The following is a 7,892-nucleotide window of genomic DNA, read 5'->3' as shown; positions in this document are numbered from 1 at the left end:
TGCTCAAGTTCATATTCATTGCATCCGTGATGCTATCTAGCCATCTCATCCTCTGCCGTCCCCTTCTCCTAAAAATACCCTAACCCACCCCAAATGCCTGCCTGAATAACAAAGTTTTCAGTGCATGGCGGAAGCTCATTAAAGAGGGGGCATGGCGGAGTTCCCTAGGGAGGGAGCTCCACAGAGCGGGGGCCACCACAGAGAAGGCCCTCTGCCTCATCCTTACCAGCCTAGCTGTCCTGGATGATGGGACAGAGAGAAGGCCATCCGAGGCTGATCTTGTTGAGTGGCCTGTTTGGTGTTGCTGGAGGCACTCCTTGAGATAGGCTGGGCCAGAACTGTATAGGGTTTTAAAGGTCAAAACCAACACCTTGACTTTGGCCAGGAAAACAACTGGTAGCCAGTGCAACTCCTTCAGCACCGGAGTGTTGTGATCATGCTGGTGGCTGCCTTTAATCAGGCGAGCTGCCATGTTCTGCACCAGCAGCAGCTTCCAAACTGTCTTCAAGGGTAACCCCACATAGAGCGCATTACAGTAGTCTAGATGAGAGGAGACCAGGGCGTGTACTACTTTTTAAAAAATATATTTTATTTATTTTATCTTTATAAATGAAATAAACAATACCAAAATTACCAACAACCTGATCAATACTGCAATTTACCAACAATACCATATTCTGATGAGGACACCACAATAACAAAAAGAGAAGGAAAAAGAAAAAAGAAAAAAAGGAAAAGGGAGGAGGAAAGGAAGTGAAGAAAAAAGAAGAAAATTCTTTTCCCTTCCCTCCCCCTCCCCTCCCCCTTAAAGAATTAAGTTTAAACTCCAACAACCCCCGGCCTCCGATGCCATTCTATTTTAAAAACTATATCTATAACCCTAACAATCTTACAATTTAATAAACAACCTTACATTTCAATATCATATCATCAATCTTAAAGAAACAGGTCTACAGTTAGCATTCCCAGTAGCATATAATAATAATAATAATAATAATAATAATAATAAATATAGTGTTATATAATAATAAAACTTAAAATAAACCTTCAACAATCAGTAATATATTTTATATATAAACGCATGTGCACAATTACTCTCAAACAATACATTTAAATACAGCAGACCATATCTATTTTGAAATAAAAAATATAAAGAAAAGCAAGAAAAAAGAAAGATGAAAGAGAATAAACGAATATATGTATAAATTATCTTCTGACCTAGCCTGGATCATGTAGACTAAACACAAACAGTTAACAAAGCTTGTTTAAAGATTCCAGTTCATGGGGTTGTAATAGAATTCTCACACATTTTTACGTTCAGCCATGCCTCCGCCATTTCATGATTTAGAAACTTCTTCATCTGACCTTCAGACACAATACAAAGTGTAGCAGGATATTTTAAGTAATATTGTAAGTTCATTTCTTTTGCCATATTTTTTGCTTTGATAAATTGCCTTCTTTTATTCGCCACCTCTTTGATGTAGTCTGGAAATAACATAACTTTATCTTGTTTCCAGGAAAGGCTTCCACCCTCTCTTGCCAAATGAAGGATATCATTCTTTGTGGAGACTTTTGCAAATTGGACTATGATCGTATAGTCAGTCCCTTTAGCATTTGGCACATGAAATGCCTGCTCAATATCAAGTAAATAATCAGATGGGATAGGGAGTATCTCATGCAAAAGTTTATCCACAAAAATAGGCAATTTTACATCATTAGACAGATTTTTAATCCCAATAATACATACATTGGATCTCTTCGTGAAGGCCTCCAGTTGAGAAATTCTATCAGAGGCATTTTTAAAACAAATTTGTGTCGTAGTTTCATTTCCTGCCACTTCTAGCTCATTAATTTTCATCTCCGTTTTTTGCCATGATGCATTAATTAAATCTACAGTTCCTTGCAAGGTGATGATGGAATTTTGGATTAAATCCAGTCTTTTGGCTTGCTCCGTAAATTGTGAAGATAAAGTCTTTATCAGAGTAAATAATTCCCCTATTTCTTCTCTTCTCGGAACTTTTGACACAGGGGGTGTGGGGGGAGTTAATGCCAGCTCCTTTCTTCTCCTCAGCGTAGACATGTTTCTCTCAAACAGATCTTGCAGGTCCTCAGATGTTCTCAAATATCGTTAACATTTCTTAAATCATCCCTCAGAAGTTGTTGATATTTCTTAAAGCATATATTATTATGGAACACGTCAGCCCTGTTTTCTCCTATGAAATAGGAGTCTCAGTACAGCTTTTTGCGTTGGTAAAGCTCTGGAGAGATAATCCTGGAATCCAGCCCCTCCACTATCTCGAGGGGGGTACTTTTCTCCAAGATATTATCCAGATGTTGCCTTGCCCCCCTTTTAATTCCAGGGCGGAATGAAAAGGTTTTTCAACCTTTTAAAAAGCTGTTTGAGAAAGCTCCCACAGGAGTGCCCGTGGGAAGCTACCAGAGCGACATTGGTTCCAACCGCACCAGGGCATGTACTACTGATGGGAGCAGATGGTCGGGAAGGTAGGGGCACAGCCACCATATCAGATGGAGTTGATACAATGCTGTCCGGCTCACGGCTGACACCTGAGCCTCCATGGACAGCTGGGAGTCTAAAATGACCCCCAGGCTGCAGACCTGGTCTTTCAAGGGTATCCGTACCCCATTCAACACCAGGTCAGCATCCCCCAACCTCCTCTTGTCTCCCACCAAAAGTACCTCGGACTTGTCAGGGTTCAGCTTCAGCTTATTCCTCCCCATCCAGCCACTCACCGCCTCCAGACATTTGGACAGGTATTCTACGGCCAACCTTGGTGAAGATTTGAACAAGAGGTAGAGCTGTGTGTCATCCGCATATTGATGACACCGCACCCCAAACTTCCTGATGATAGCCCCCAGCGGCTTCACATAAATGTTAAATAGCATCGGGGAGAGGATGGAACCCTGTGGCACCCCACATGTGAGTGGCCACGGGTCCAAGACGTCCTCTCCCAGTGCTACCCTCTGGTGCCTGCAGAGAGAAAGGACTGGAACCACCATAATATGATGTCTCCAATGCCCATCTTCTCCAGGCGGTCCAGGAGGATACCATGGTCAACGGTATCAAAAGCCGCTCAGAGGTCGAGGAGAACAAGGAAGGAGCATTCACCCCTATCCAAAGCCGTCCTCATATCATCCACCAAAGTGACCAAGGCTGTTTCTGTCCCATGCCCTGGCCTGAAGCCCGATTCAAATGGATCTAGATAATCAGCTTCTTCCAAGTGTGCCTTCAACTGCATCGCCACCACCCTCTCAATCACCTTGCCTAAAAATGGCAGATTCGAAACTGGGTGAAAGTTGTGCAAAACTTGGGGATCCAAGGAGGGCTTCTTTAAGAGCGGTCTTATCACTGCCTCCTGGAGGGCTGATGGCATCACCCCCTCCTCAAGGGAGGCGTTCACCACCGCCCTGATCCCCTCACCCAATCTCTCTCTGCAGCTCATAATGATCCAAGATGGGCAAGGATCAAGTAAGCAGGTGGTCGGCCGTACCGATGAAAGCACCTTGTCCACTTCATCAGGAGGAAGAAGCTGGAACCGATCCCACAAAACCGCTTTGCCACAGGCCACCTCTCGCTCGCTAACTGTATCCATGGTGCACGGAATACCACTCCTGATCTGGTCAATTTTATCCGCGAAGTGCCTTGCCATTGTCGTCTTATTAAAGAGCAAAAGAGCTTCATGGCTGAGGGGAGCTGTTGTCCAACATTTGACTCCCTGCAAGCTCAACCCCAAGCTCTTTTCTCCCACTTCTGCCATCGGAGCCTAGCTGAGCGGAAAAGGCAACAGACTATGGGGAGGTAAGCCATGGCAGAGGGGGGATTCACACCTCTGACCCATGAAGGAGGGAGAAAGAAAGAAAGAAAGAAAGAGCACATCGAGGTAACACAATTCTCATCTATTTAGGAACATAGGAAGCTGCCACATACTGAGCCAGACCCTTGGTTCATCTAAGCCCAGTATTGTTGACCCTGACTGGCAGTGGCTTTCTGGGGTTTCAGGCAGGATTTTTTCTAGCCCTCACTGGAGATGTCGGGGATTGAACCTGGGACCTCCTGCATCCAAAGGAGGTGCTCTGTCCACTGAGCCACAGTCCCTCCTACCCAGGCCTATAGCCAGGGCTGGGCGGGGGGGGGGGGCTGCCCTCCCTAAATTTTCTCTGTCCCCCTAAAAAATGTTTTACAAACAAAGAGTTAAAAAACCAGTTTACAATTTTGTCTTTAAAAGGCCTGCAAACCAGATGAACTGCCCCACCCACTTTTTTTGGCAGCCTCCCAGAACCTTTAGGCTGGCTACAGGCCTGTCCTTGCTTGAGTATCATCATGAGTATGCAGTTTTGTTTTGTAGATTAACATCAGAATCAGTAGACTACAGAAGTTCCAATAAATAAAACCAGGGAGATAACTAGACATGATGATGGCCAACCTATCTTTTTAAATGCGGCATGCCTCAATCACATATCAAGTGGGGGTGGGTGGCAAAAATCCACAGCATCTTTTAAAGGATGATTCTAAGCCATTCAAATCAATGTTTTCCTAATCCCTTTTTATTTCAGTATCCATTTTATTTAGGCTTGTATGCTTATTTCCACAAGTATGTATATTTTCCTTCAAGTCCAGCTTGTCAGAGTTGGAAGTTCTAGCTCTCATTCAGAAGAACAAATAGGACCTATCTCTTTGCATCAATAGGCATGCTTTGCATAAGCTGCATGGAAGATTTCCATTTTTAATGGCTTTAATTAGCATTTATGAAAAACGCTGGTTTCCTATGATATAAAGTGACAGATTTAATTTGTTAAGTGGGTAGTAATAAAGTGTGAGTTGATTTGTTTCACTATAGTTTAAAAGGCTCTTGTTCAACAGGGCTTCCATGTTAATTCATTAAGCATGCTTTGGACCTTATGGAGACTCTTTTCAGGGGGCAGGGGATTGATTTAATTAACACAGATCTAACTCTCAGGAGATTTAGTGTCCTCTGCAAATGTATTTGACAGAGAGAGTCATTTAAAATCCATCTATGTCTTTATGATCATTTACTCGAAAAGGGGATTATAAATGAAACAAAATGATTGTGATTGCTCTAGTACAGAATGAAGCCCTTAAATGTAACACTAGACACAGTGTAAGAAGTCAAGGAAGTAAGAATGTGAACATAAGAAAAGCTGTGTCGAAACAGACCAAAGGCCTATCTAGATCAGCATTCTGTTCTCACAGTGGCTAACCAGATGTCATTGGGAAGCCCATCAGCAAGACTTCAGTGCAATAGCACCCTCCCGCTCATGTTCCACAGCCACTGGTATTGAGAGGCATATAGACCTTTGATACTGGAAGTAATATATAGACATCAGGACTAGTAGCCATGGATAGCCTTCTCCTCCATGAATTTGTCTAATCCCCTTTTAAAGCCATCCAAATTGGTGGCCATCACCACATGCTGTGATAGCGAATTCCATAGTTTAACTATGCGCTGTGTGAAGAAGTACTTCCTTTTATCTGCCCTGAATCTCCCACCATTTAGCTTCATTGGATGATGCCAGGTTCTAGTATTATGATTATCCACTTTCTCCACATCATGCATAATTTTATTCATCTCTCTCATGTTTATTCATCTCTCTCATGTCTCTCTACTCAACTTTTCTTCTAAGAGAAACAGCCACAAACACTGTAACCTTTCTTCATAGGAGAGTTGCCCTAACCCCTTGATAATTGTGTATTTAACCCCGACCATCTCCCCCAAATAGTTGCATTGGTCCACGAGGAAGAACCCCCTCAAGATTCCACAGTCAGGTAATACCTTAGGGCCACCCAAAATTCCACAAAAATGTGCAACTCCAGAACTTTTCATCAGGCTAGCTGGTACAAAAAACAGGTGCTGGGGGAAGAAATAGAAAAGATCCAAAATTTGGCCAGATGTTGTCACCTGCACTTTAGATAGACCCAGTCTCAAAATGGAGATTTGCAGTCCAAATGAATTAGTCAGTGGTAGGTGTTGCAGGTTTCAGGTAACACCTAGTGATACATTTTGGGGGAGAAAAGCAGCAATGGTTGATACGCATTTCTGAAAACACAAAGGCCGTCTGTAACTCTGAACTGCCTCTCGCCTTGGGTGAAATGCACAGGTTCCTGAGTCGGCACAGTTATCATCCTGTGTGGATGGTATTGGTTGCCAGTGGGGTCCCTGTAACGTGAAATGGTAGCTTCAGTTGCATGATATTCGCACATTAAAGTGACAGTCAGTTCACACTATGTACGCTCGTTCCGATGGTTATGAGAGAGAATCTAACCTTATTTAGGCATTTGAAAATCTTAAGCGTGGAAGGGAGACAAGGATTCGTGTACCTGTCTTGCCCCCTTCCCATGTAGATGGGGAAGGTCTGAAAACAAACTGTAACTGCATTCAGCTGCGTTATTGGAGTCCCTGATCACAGGGGGGGCCTTGCAAACACTTTCAGCTTAATGCACTTAGAATCTTTCTTGAGAAGTTTTTTTCATGAAGGTCTACATGCATGAAGGTTGGGAGTGGAAGAGTTGGGGAAGGCACCCGCAGGGGATGTTTGGGGCAGGGGTGGCATGCATGACCCCATGCCCCCCTTCACCGTTTGTGCCCTCACATATTTGGCTGATCCCATGATTTTACTTTCAATTGCAATATTTCTGGTATATTGACTTAGCTAGTCACTATATGATTTCTGGTTGAGCCTATAAGGAAAAATACCATAATCTGGGATCCAATGAGCTACTTTAAGTGCACACAAGGACTTGGGAAAGCCAAGTGGAATGCTGACTTTTTTCTTTAAAGAGCAGATCCCCACGCTGTTTGTATCAACAAAGTAGGGCTGTGCAGGGACCCCCCCGATCCACCTCGAAGGCTGTTTCGGGGCTTCCAAGGCAGGCTTGATTCATTTGGAGCAGATTTAGGGTCTCCCTGACCCTGACCCATTGTGGCCTCTGGCGCCAAAGCATGATTGGCTGAATCCCACTTCGCCTCCTCGACATGCTGCACAAGCCCTAGTTTCTTACCTGAGCCCTCAGAACGCGCGCCGGCAGCTGCCTTCTGGGTCTAGGAAGTCATTGTTGTTGCTGCCACCACTGCTGCTAGCTCCTGGGCTCTCAGGGTGTGTGCCGGCAGTTGTCTTCTTGTTCCAGGGAGTTGCCATTTTGAAAATGCTGAATCTCTGGAACAAGAAGACGTCTGCTAGCAAATGTCCCTAGGGACCAGGTAAGGAGCTGGGGGTTGGATGGTGGTGGCAGCAGCAGTGCAACTCGGCTGCTGGATCCCACCGAAGCACTTCCGAGTGACCCGACCCACTTTGTGCCCCCTCTGCCTCTCCTCAGAAGTGGTACAAAATGGACCAAAGCACCCTGCTTCAGCTTGGAGTTCAGGCGTTGGGCCAAAGCGGTGCACAGCCCTATCGCAAACAGCTTTTGAATGTTCCTTCAGATTCAAAAGTGGGTTCCTAGGGAGGCTAATTTTTATTTATTTTTATACCATCAGGCTATACTTGAAGTTGGGATTTTTTGCCCCAGTGTGCATCACTTTACACTGGCTTATGTTGAACCGCATCTGCCACTTAGATGCCCACTCTCCCAGGCTGGAGAGATCCTAGCTCTTCACAATCCCTTTTTGTTTTAACCACCCTAAATAATTTGGTGTCCTTGGCAAACTTGGCCACTTCACTGCTCATCCATGTCTGTAACATCCCAAGTTCTTTGTATCCAGGATTCCATAACTGGCTTGACTGCTTCAAATATTTTTGCTGATGGTAACAAAGATTAATCAAGAAATTTTGTATGTTCTCTGTAAACGCTTCCCATGAAAATTGGCAAAAGCTAGAGTGATTTTTCTCCTCCATTGTTAGTTGTTTTATTCCCTAAT

This window comes from Heloderma suspectum, chromosome 7 (genome assembly GCF_057233095.1).
Source record: "Heloderma suspectum isolate Gila_16-S chromosome 7, 16-S_ref, whole genome shotgun sequence".
NCBI lineage: Eukaryota > Metazoa > Chordata > Lepidosauria > Squamata > Helodermatidae > Heloderma > Heloderma suspectum.
Note: the sequence above shows the minus strand (reverse complement) of the source record.